General features: G+C 43.2%; 1 long non-coding RNA gene across 2 annotated transcripts in view; it reads right to left on the reverse strand.

Moving 5' to 3' along the window:
• Positions 1–7: 7 nt before the first annotated feature.
• LOC106148371 overlaps positions 8–11582 on the reverse strand; it is a 21835-nt gene continuing 10260 nt past the window's right edge. Inside the window, exons 2-3 of one of the 2 annotated variants that reach the window (XR_001233762.1) lie at positions 10132–10194; positions 8–1908 (exon numbers count right to left, since the gene is read on the reverse strand). This is a non-coding gene — a long non-coding RNA (uncharacterized LOC106148371). Of the gene's footprint in view, positions 1909–9834; positions 9875–10131; positions 10195–11582 lie in introns of those variants that run through there. The other variant, XR_001233763.1, reaches the window with a different exon arrangement.

An 11582-nucleotide genomic window follows, 5' to 3' on the forward strand; every position in this document is an offset into this window, starting at 1 on the left:
CCCTGTCCCAGTGAGGCGACCTCGCCGTGGCCAGAGCCCTGCCTTTGCCGGCTCAGCACCCGCAGCCCCAGCCTCACCATGCTGTTCAGTGAGCAGGAGGGCTGACAGGTCCTCTTGATGCATGTGTGAGCTTCTTTGGGTTAGACTGTGCAGTGTTGGGTGCTCTGGTTTTTCTCGCAGCAGCAGGCCAGGTATTTGCTGTATATGTGAAAGGACTCCTGAGTGTTGAAAGTGGACTGGTTCCCATGGGCCTGTCCTCATTGAGGTTGAACCTCCTTGGGTCAAGGGACGTGGGCCCATCGTAAGCGGCGACGGTGAAGAAAGAGGATACCGGAGACCAGGCTGGTAGTGCAGATCTACTTTATTGCGGAAGTATTAGGCATTTTATAGGGCAGGCTAGAGGCGTGGCAATGGAGGCGGGTTAGGGGTGTAGTTTGGAGGCGGTAGTTTTGGCTGGGGGCTTTGTGGAAGCAAAAGGTCAGAGCGGGACAACTTAGGTGGAGTGTTTACTCGGTTTGCCGAGGAGTCTGAGTTTGCTCAGACTCGCTTTTCCACCACAGCCATCAACCAGACCTCTGGACCTCTTTTTCCCACAAACTCCCCCTCTTTTTTTATAAAAGCCAATTGAATTGAGGCCATCATAGCCTGTTTACAGGTTATTAGTTGTAAATGGGTACATAATATACGAATTGCGATTATAACAAGGAGTCCTAAAAGTCCCAAGAATCTAAAGGTAAGCAAATTGGCTGGTGAGAATAGGCGCCGTAGGTTATGTAGAAGATCAGAGAGGACAGTGTCTGTTAAAATAGGCACTTGGATAGAGTTTATAGTTTGTATTTGTTTAGTCAGCCAAAGGGAGAGGTTGAAGTAGGTGTTGTTATAAGGGCCAAGGATCCACTCACAGAGCGAAAGACGAGCAGAAGAGAGGTTGGCTGGTTTTGGCGTAACGCAAAGTAAGGTCGATGAAAAGCGTTGGTCACAGGCAGTGGTAGCAACGTGTCAGAGGTCTTGAATTTTATTGTCGATGAGGTCAAGCTGTTGTTGGAGATTAAGCAGAGCCATATGAGTATAGGCGTTAAGTTGTTGTTGTACTCGGAACGTTTCAGCGGCAGTATGGGAAAGGTTATTAAGTCCCTGAGCGGTCACGGTGGATTGGGTGAGTGCGACGGCTGCTGTGGCTCTTGCTGCTGTAGCTGTAATAAAAGCAATCACAAGGGTAATAATAATAGCAGAGGCTCCAAAATCTCTCTTATGTATCTGTAGGGAGGTGGAAGAAAGCTGGATAGGAAATGATGGAGCTACCCAATCAGAGATATTAATTGGCACCCAAAGGACAGAAGGGGTGTGAAGGATGAGCATATATGAAGGGGTTTCATTCCAGCAGTTGGATAAGTAACAGGTACTTGTCGAAGAGCAGTTAAAAGAGGCACCTGTGGGCAAGAGAAGTAAAAAAGGGGGGGCAACACAGGCTGTTGAAAAATATGAATAGTTTTTTTATAAGTGAGGTTAACTAAGGGTGACCAGGAGATGTCATTTGGGGGCAAGCTCTGTGAGCAGAGTGAATTGATAGTTGCTATTTGGGTAAGACCACCGGTGCACACTGAGGTGATACCACCAGAGCCACTGGTGGCGTTGAGGAGGCTAGGGTTGGGAATGGAATAAGTGCCATTAGTGATAGAGGTATTGCCCATGAGCATCAACGGAAGGAGATCAAGGCATCTGAAGGTTTTACATAACTGATGGGAGAAGATAGAGCGTCTCCCTGTAAAGGAAACTGGGTTACGTTGACGGCTGTGGTTGGTCGGACTCTTGGCTGTCATCGAGGGTCAGTTGTTGTATCTCTGAAGTTGGCGGCTGTGGCTGGTCGGCCATCTCACGCAGGAACCCACACTGGATGGGGTCCTGTCTCTGGAAAGACACAAGCAAAACCTCAGCCTTGGGTTAAGAGTGGGGCTGGGGGCTGCCATGATTGGGTCATGGGATCCTTCCAGCACACAAGGGGAAGTGGTGTTGGAGGGGCCAGTAATGGGCCCCAAAGTTTATGGGCCGGGGGAAAGACCTTCGTCAAAAGTTAGAAGATTTATTGTTACAAGGGCTTTTGTTAACAATTCATCTGGTGTGCTTTGGGGGTGTAATTTTTTTTTTTTTTTTTAATAAAGTTTTGAGTGTTTGGTGAGTTCTTTCTATGATAGCCTGTCCTTGAGGGTTGTAGGGAATGCTGTGATGTACGGTTATACTGTACTTGGCACATGTGTTTTTAGAAGTTTGGCTAGTGTAGCATGGCCCATTGTCTGTTTTTAGGTCCCAAGGGACCCCTAGCATGAGAATAGCCTTTTTTTTAGAGCACGTGAGGCATGTTGTGCCATTTTTCCCGTCATGGCTATAGCCATGGTAGCTCTAGAGAACATATCTTTAGTTATATGAATGTATTTTAATTTACCAAATGGGGGAAAATGAGTGATATCAATTTGTCATCTGGCATTAGGACAAAGTCCTCGGGGGTTTATTTTCTGAGGTTGAAGTGGGCCAAGTGGGAGAAAGGGGGCACACGTGGAGCAACTACGGACCAGATGTTTACATGTAGTTTAGGGACCTCTGGGAGAAGCTGATGAATAGCTTTGGCTGATAGGTGAAATCTGGAATGAAGTGTTTTTCCTTGCAAGAGTGGGTCAGACAGGGCTATTTGTCTAGCTTGAATAGAGACTAGGCTGTCAGCTAGTTGTTTTTTTTTGGCAAGGGGACCAGGAAGTCTCGTATGGGATCTGAGGTGTTGTATATACCAAGGGTGTTTTTTATGTTGAAGGGTGTTTTGTAAGGTTTTTAGGGCTTTATCTAATATGTTATCTTTTTGTTTTAAGATGGCATGTGGGATGAGATGGCATATCTGTACTACATATTAGCTATCTGAGAAAATGTTAATAGAGCAGTCTGGGCAGTGTTGTAAAACCTGTAACACTGTGAGACGTTTAGCCACTTGGACAGAAAAATTATGTCTAGTAAGTTGTATTTTTGGGTAGTTACAGTCATGAGGATGATGAATTATAATAGTATATGTTGTTTTGGAAGCATCAGTGAAAGCCACTCTATTGTGAGGTATAGGGGTTGAGGAAGGAAAATGAGACGGCCTCATGAGTGGTAACTGATGGAGGCCTTGAAGGGTAGGGCTGGAAGGGTAATGATTGGAGGTTTGGCCAGGATAATGTAATAATAGGGTCTGAAGGTCTAAATTACGTGGCAAAAGAGCTCCAATTTGATTATTAGTAAGAGGGAGGATAATGGTGTCTGGTTTGTGTTTATAATAAAGTATAGATAACTTTTTAAATTGTATTTTTAAGTGGCAAATAGCAGTTAAAAGCGGAGGGATTTTTGAGAGGGAGGAGTAGGCAACATGGGCCCACATAAGGGGACCTTGTTGCCAGAGGACTCCCATGGGCATGGATGGCGTAGTTAGAACAATAGCCAACAGTGGTTGTTTAGGGTTATATCTCATTATTTGTGTTTGTTGTATGGCCAGTTTAACGTAATCTAAGGTTTGTTGAGCTTGTGGAGAAAGGACTCGAGGGGATGTGGGGTATAGATCTCCTTGTAAGAGATCAAATAGCAGGCATAATCAGTCGGATGACAGTGTCATTGCTGGGCGAAGCCAATTAATGACCCCACATAATTGTTGTAGCTCTGTTAGGGAGTAGGATGAGTGTCTTTTAATTTTTTGGGCTATGGGAGTAATTTTATCAGAAATGTGGTGACCCAGATAAATGTATGGTGGCTTGATTTGAATTTTATCTGGGGCAATTTGAAGTCCTATAGTTTTTAGGTTAGTTAACAATTGTTGTAGTCCTAGTTGTAACTGGTGGGAATCGATATGAGATAATAAGATATCATCCATATAATGGATGCATTGATAAAACTCTCGGAGGGGTTTAATGGCATGATTTATATATATTTGGCATATAGTGGGACTATTTATTATTCCTTTGGGAAGAACTTTTTAATGGTATCTTTTAGTGGGGCCTTGATGATTGGTCACAGGGATGGAAAATGCAAATCCAGGTCTATCTTTTTTATGTAAGGGAATAGAGAAGAAAAAATCTTTTATATCTATAATAACTGTATGATTGTCTTTTGGTATCGCGGTGGGTGAGGGCAATCTAGGGTGGAGTGTTCCCATTTTAATTATATGTTTATTTTTCTCAGATCATGGAGTAAATGGTATTTATTTTTATCTTTTTTGTGAATAACAAATATTGGGGTGTTTTATGGACTATCAGAGGGTTTTATATGATCCTGGGAGAGTTGTTTTGTAATAAGTTGGTTAAGTGCAATTAATTTTTGGGACGGTAAGGGCCATTGGTCCACCCACATAGGTTTATCAGTGTCTCAAGTTAACTGTATGGGCTGTGGTTTAATCACTGGAGCAGTGGCCCCTATTGGGGGGGAGCGGTTTAGTAGTTAATTTAACATCTAATTGTGATAAAATATCTTGTCCCCAAAGGACTTGGGGTAAGCCTTGTAGGAACAATGGTTGACAGTGTCCTGAATGTCTTTTTTGGTCTTTTTATCTTAACAGAGTGGCTGTTTGGAGTGACATTTGTTGGCCTGTGGCTCCTTGTATAAAGGGCCCTGGAATAGTTGTCTGAAATTTACTACATGGGTCCACTGGGAGGCAGGAATGTTTAGCTCCTGAATCTATAAGGCCGGAGATGGACATTTGTTTTACCTCCAGAGTTAACAGTGCCTTGTTTTGAGTGATGGGCACAGTCCATAGGATCTGTGAGGTAGTTTTTATTTTTTTCTTTTGTTGTTGGGCTGAGGGTTGCCCCTTTTGGAGTTTAAAGGTTTTCCTTTTTCATCAGTTTTTGATCGGCATTCTTTTGCCCAATGATATCTTTTCTGACATTTAGGACAAGGGGTAGGTGGTTTTGTTTTAATGTTTGAAGACTCTTGTCCTTTTTTTAGGGCATTGTTTAGCAAAATGTCCAGGCGCTTTACAATTGAAGCATAAAGCTAAAGTGTTATTCAATTGTAAAGCATTGGCAAGCGCTGTCGCTAATGCTTGAGCTCCTTGTGTATTGACTTTTTTATATGCTAGTATCTAACGATCTAGATCTTTATTTTTTATACGGGCTATTAAGGTTTTATATGTAGGAATAACCCCTTTAAAGATAAGTTGTTTGGCCAGGGCTTTGGCGGCCTCTGGATGATCAACTTTTCTTTTACAAGATTTTATAACCTTGGAGACAAAAGAGGCAAAATCCTCATTGGCTCCCTGAATAAGCTTATTAATTGGGATAGTTGGACCAGCATGGCAATGAGTAAATGTTTTTAAGGCTATCATTTTTACTTGATCAAAATATTGAGGTGGACCTTGTGCCTGTACAGCAGGAGAGGCATATACGCCTTTACCTGCTAGGCAATTATACTCTAGTGGCACATTATTTTTGTGACTACATTCAGCTTGTTGTTTACATTTATCTCTAAACATAGCCAGCCAGTCTAGGTATTGTCCACCAGTAAGAATTGCTCTAGCTCGTTGTTTCCAATCTGTAGGACAGTTCATTTTTATGCTAATTGTTTTAACTAACTGTTGTGTAAACGGGCCTTGAAGGCCATCTTCCCTAACAGCTTCTCTCAAGTGTTTAAGAGTGTAATGTTCATGGGGAAACCATCTTAAGGGGCGTGCAGGATTTTGATTTAAATTTACAGGAAACATATTATTTCTTTTGATTTTCCATTGTTTTCAATTTTTTGCTTGACTATCTCTTATTTTATGTAATCCTTGGTAATAATCACCCCAGTATTGGAACGGTTTTATTTTAAAATCTCTTTTTGTATGATATTCATCCCATGGATTTCTAGGGTGTGATGTTATAGCATGGTAAGCAGGTGGCGCTGCAGGATAAGCCGGAGGCTTGTCCCAATCAAGTTTTGCCCTCATCATGGGGCAGGGCTTATTGTGTGATAAAGAGGGAGTGGCCTGGGGTGGAAAATTTTTATTTGGCGCCATCTTTGGTTCTTGTTTTAAGGAAGTGAGTGAGGGGTATATTTTGCGTGGCTTAGGCTGAGGGGTCAAGGGTTTTACATTATCTGGTTTGGGGCTTTTTTGGCATTTGGTTCAGATGGGAGGGGCACCGACAGGGAGAGATCTTTTTCAAGCTGTTCCATCAGGGAAGGCTTGGCATCTGGAGCTGCCGCCGCACAAGCAGCAGAGTCCGCTAGGAGAGAGAAGGTTTCTGAATCCTCCCCCGTAATGCTTTCCGAGCCTGTTAAGCAAGCTCTGATAGTAAGTAAGACCGGCTGGAGCCCTACGGGAAATATTTTTCTTTCCTGTTTTTCTGCCGTTTGGACCTGCCAGATAAGGAGGGACCATGTTTGTGGGACCCACAGATTAGCAGTTTTCAGCCAAGGATTAAAGGGAAGAAGAATCCCCCAGTACTCGGAGAGGGTCTTATAAGAAATTTTACAATGTCTAGCCTGTAAGAGAGCAGCATGTGCCCGTGCCTGCGGGTGCTGCTCCTTACTAAGCGCGGGGCCCATGATGTGGGCGGGGGGGGGGGCACGCAGGGTCCCTGTTCGGGCGCCACTTGAGGTTGAACCTCCTTGGGTCGAGGGACGTGGGCCGATGGTACGTGGCGATGGTGAAGAAAGAGGACACTGGACACCAGGCTGGTAGCGCAGATCCACTTTATTGGGGAAGTATTAGGCATTTTATAGGGCAGGCTAGAGGCGTGGCAATGGAGGCGGGTTAGGGGTGCAGTTTGGAAGCGGTACTTTTGGCTGGGGGCTGTGTGGAGCAAGAGGTCAGAGCGGGACAACTTAGGTGGAGCGTTACTCAGTTTGCTGAGGAGTCTGAGTTTCCTCAGACTCGCTTTTCCGCCACGGCCGTCAACCAGACCTCTGGACCTCTTTTTCCCACACCTCATCAGTGAAGTCATTTATGGGTGAGTTCCGTATCTGGATGTGCTGTTAGGATTGCGGGCCTGTTGGAGATGGGTTGCTAGAGGCAAGGCCTGGAAGAGTGTGTTCTCTTTTGCAGCACCTCCCATCTTTCCTCATTCCAGGGGGCATGGCTTGAGTTCCTTTTCCTTCACCGTGCCACTCTCCCATCGTGTTTCCCCCTTGGCTGTAGCAGACCATCCCTGCAGTTGAGGCAGTGTAAACTTCTCCTCCAAACTGTGGGCATTTGGTATTTTGTCTTAGTAACAGCAAAGTGCCTAAACCATCTAATTACGCTAAATTTGTTAAAAGTTTAGATACAGTGTCGCAAACATTCAAGTTATATCCTTCAGTCTGGATTTGATTGTGGTGACAGTAAATTCCAAAATTTCCAAACACTTCTGCACAATTCCAAAATTATCATAGAGTTTTTACAAATGGCATAAAAATTGGGAGAATTGTTTGACATTGCCTGTGAGAGGCTCAGAGTTGGGGACCTGGCCAAGGCTGCTTTGACTACTGTGTTATATCCAGAACAACGAAATAAATAAATAAATATTTCTTGTCATTTAGAGTGCCAAAAACTGGACAGGAAGTTCTCATTGTAAAGAAGGAAAGATGACAGTAATGCTGTAAAGGACGTTTTCTAGAAAGGGCTGACTTAAACCCAAACTTTGAATCTCCTTGAAGAAGGGCATCCCCAGGTGATATGTGAATGGGTGAAAAGATGGAAAAGCACCATCTCTCACGTAATTGCTGTAGTTCATGGATAGTTCGTAGACATTGTGTTATGAATGACATGCTAGCCAGATGTGCTGGCACATTCCTGAAATAACAACACTTGAGGAGATGAAACAGGATTACTAGGAGCTGAAATTCAGCCTGGCCTACAGAGTGAGTTAAAGGCCACTCTGAACTACAATGTGAGACCCTGTCTTTAATAAAAATGACAGCTTAATGAGGTAGGACAATGAGTAGAACCAAAATTTCAGCAACGGGAAAGCACTATATCGATAATTAGGGATGACATTGCATTCCGTCCCAGGGAGGTGACACCCAACACTGCACCCACCCAACAGGGCACCCAACACTGCACAGTCTAACCCAAAGAAGCTCACACATGCATCAAGAGGACCCGTCAGCCCTCCTGCTCACTGCACAGCATGGTGAGGCTGGGGCTGCGGGTACTGAGCCGGCAAAGGCAGGGCTCTGGCCACGGCGAGGTCGCCTCACTGGGACAGGGTGCTTAGGTTCTGGCAGATGTCCCGGCCCCGCCCAGAGGGTTAGAAAGGATAGAAACGCGCACCGTGACAGTTGACATAGGAACAATGATCAATCAGCTCATCCAGGAAGGCCCAGGTCCTGCCACAGCTCATTCTGCCCACTTCCAACCAGAAGTTAGGCATCCACAAGCCCCACTCCTACGTTGGGCCGTTTGGCCTTGCTTCATTGCCATTTGGAGGGCTGACGGTATCCCAGCACCTCCTCATGCAGTCACAGCCAGGAGAATTCATAAACCAAAGCGTGCTTAGCCAGACTGGGAGTCTCTCAGCAACATCCTGGGAGCTTCTGCCTTGAGTGGTTGACAGAGGATTGTTCCTGACTGGACAGTGCATACAACAGTGCATCTCATCATCAAGGGTGCTCTACATTTTGCTCCATGAGCCGACAGGGAGAAGGAAACCAGTACCATAGCTGCTGGATTACAGACCAAATGACAGACTCTAGACATAACCCTTTCCAACCCAGGCCACCTCCCTGGACACTGATTTCAGCCAGCCTGGTGGACATTGGATTGAAGCAGGATTTGCTCCTAGCTTTGTAGAGCTACTTGTGTCTCCTTACTATAGTCATGGGTTTCCTTTCTTGTTGTCACTGAATACAGGCTCACAACTGCCACCGAACTTCCAGAGTCAGTGTCAGAGTCAATGGAGAAAACCATTAAACCTAAAGAAGAATCTGGGTCCAGGAAAGGGCAGAACACAATGTAATAGAAAGAAAAGCTGAAGGTTGTCAGGGGAGCAGAAAATTAGGTGAGCCATTTAGTTCATGGAACAGACTTTCTTGAACCTTATCTATGCATTTTCAATAAGAAATATAATACAATTCCAAAAAGTGAATATAACTATTTAATAAATGAGGAAGCTGGGTATAATGTGACGACAGTATTATGGAAAGGAATCAAGGTGAAAGAAAATATTTAAAATGCCTCAGACAGGAAACTTAACTATTCCAAATTCACAACGAAATCCTGAATACTGAAGACTAATCTCAGCATGTGGGTTAGAGTAATACTTTCAGAATAGCCCCAGCCCTCAATCATTTCCCTATGATGAGGCAAGAACAGCTAAGAGCTTAACGGTAAATTCTTCGTAACGTGCTGTTCCTTTCACACAGATTGAAACCTTTCTTTTTCTGGAGTCATGTGATGGGTAGACTTATTGTCAAATGTACTGGCATGAGAGATGCCTAGGATATTAGTAAAGCACATGTCTGGGAGTGTCGGAGTAAGGCAAGGGGGTTGGACTTTAGTGATTGTGTCTGATCCCTGGCACCTTCAGCTCAGGCTCCTTCCCTAGTCTACAATTTCCACTGGAAGTTTGAAGAGTTGGTGCTGGGACCTTTAAGGACCTGGAGGTCAACATCCAAAGCAACGCCAGATACCAGAGCTCCTCCACATATATGAGGAGTCTTCCTTTCTTCCCTTTTATTCCCTCTCAGGTGCCAAACCTGTGTACGGTGGATTTTCTCTGCTTTCATTGTGTTCTACAAGCCAAGCATCCACAGACAAAAGCTTCATTAACTTGCTGGTGTTTCCTACTTAGCAAAGGGACATATCACAATTAATGATCACAAGGGGCTGGGGATTTAGCTCAGTGGCAAAAGCGCCCGCCTGGCAAGCGCAAGGTGGGGAGTTCGGTTCCCGGTACTGGAGAAAAAACTAAAAAAAAAAAAAACAACAACAAAAAAACAATTAATGATCACAAAGACCTAAATGAGTTTTTCTCTAAACATTCCCTTCAGGCAGGCACATATGCAGCTGAACTATATCCCTGGCCTAACATTCCCTTCACAAATGTCTTTCATACATACAAATTTTACTTGGAAGCCAGTAAATGCTTGTAAGTACAAAAGCAAACATCTTCCCGTAAAAGCCCTATGGCAATCAGAGTCACTTTCACAGAAGGAACAACTCACCAAACCATCTCTATATGAAACAGCTGCTTCCCAACACTCTGCAACTTGTCATAGTCAAGAATCCTTAAAAAAAAAAAAAAAAATAGAATAAAGAATCCTTAATGCTGAACATGGATTTAAAGCATGGGAATAATTTCTCCTTACAAAAAAACCAAAGACACCAAATTCATCTTTAAATGACAAGATTTGTGGAGAAGGACATTCTTTAATTTATCTTTCAATGTATTACTTGTTTGGAACTTAGGGCCCGACCAAGCCATATGATTGTTGGATCCTGGAGGAAGTCTAGCAAAAGCATTCCCATAAAAAGCAATGATAGCAGGACCTGTGTCCCTGTGGAAAGCCACTGAAATAACACTAGATGCTTTGCTGTGATATGCCCGAAGGGATGATAACACGGTGCATAACTAAGGCCAGTCTCACTCCTTGTAAAGGGAACAATCCAAGAGGAAGACATAACAATTGTAAATATATATGTAACAAATATCAGTGCAGCCAATCATATAAAGTAAATATTAATAAACATGAAAAATCAAATACACACTAATACAATTGTATTGGGGGATCTCAATACCCCACTGTCACAAAAAGACACATCAATTAGACAAAAAAAAATCAACAATGAAATATTAGAACTCAACCAAACTTTGGAACAAATGGATTTAGCACATGTCTATAGAGTATTCCATGCCACAACGTAAGAATACACATTCTTTCATCAGAATACATAGTTTAGTTTTGTGGGGTACATCGATCTGGGGTGAAGTTTGTGTTCTTTTAGAACTTGAAATACTTCATCCAAGCTCTCCTTGACTTGAGGGTTTGTGCTGAGAAGTCCGCTGTGATTCTGATGGGTTTTCATTACAGGTGCATGAGATGTTTTCCAAAACAGACCACATACTACCTCATAGGAACATGCTTAACAAATGTAAAGGAATGGAAATTATCCCATGCGTAGTATCACACCAGAGTGCAATTACATTGGAAATCAATAACAAAAGAAACCACAAGAAATTCATAAACACATGGAAATCAAATAACACCCTCCTGAACAAACAATGGGTCACAGTTGAAATTAAAGAAAAAATTAGACAGTTTTTACAATGAAATGATAATGACAATACAAGATACCCAAAACTTATGGGGCACAATGAAAACAGTCCTAAGAGGGAAATTTATAGTCGTGAACACCCGTTATCAGGAAAAGGCAGCAAGGGCAAACAAACAACTTAATGTTGAACCTCAAACTTTTAGACAAAGAAAAGCAGGCCAAGCACAACGTTCATACAAGAGAGGCAATTGTAAGGATCAGAACAGAAATTAATGCACTGGAGACTAGAAAAACCATACAAAGAATCAATCAATCAAAGACTTGGTTTTTTAAAAGATTAAATAAAGTGGACAAACCCTTAGTCAGCCTTATCAAAAAAAGGAAAGAAAAGACTCAAATA

This window comes from Chinchilla lanigera, unplaced genomic scaffold (assembly GCF_000276665.1).
Source record: "Chinchilla lanigera isolate Chin_1 unplaced genomic scaffold, ChiLan1.0 scaffold00019, whole genome shotgun sequence".
NCBI classification, from domain to species: Eukaryota; Metazoa; Chordata; class Mammalia; order Rodentia; family Chinchillidae; genus Chinchilla; species Chinchilla lanigera.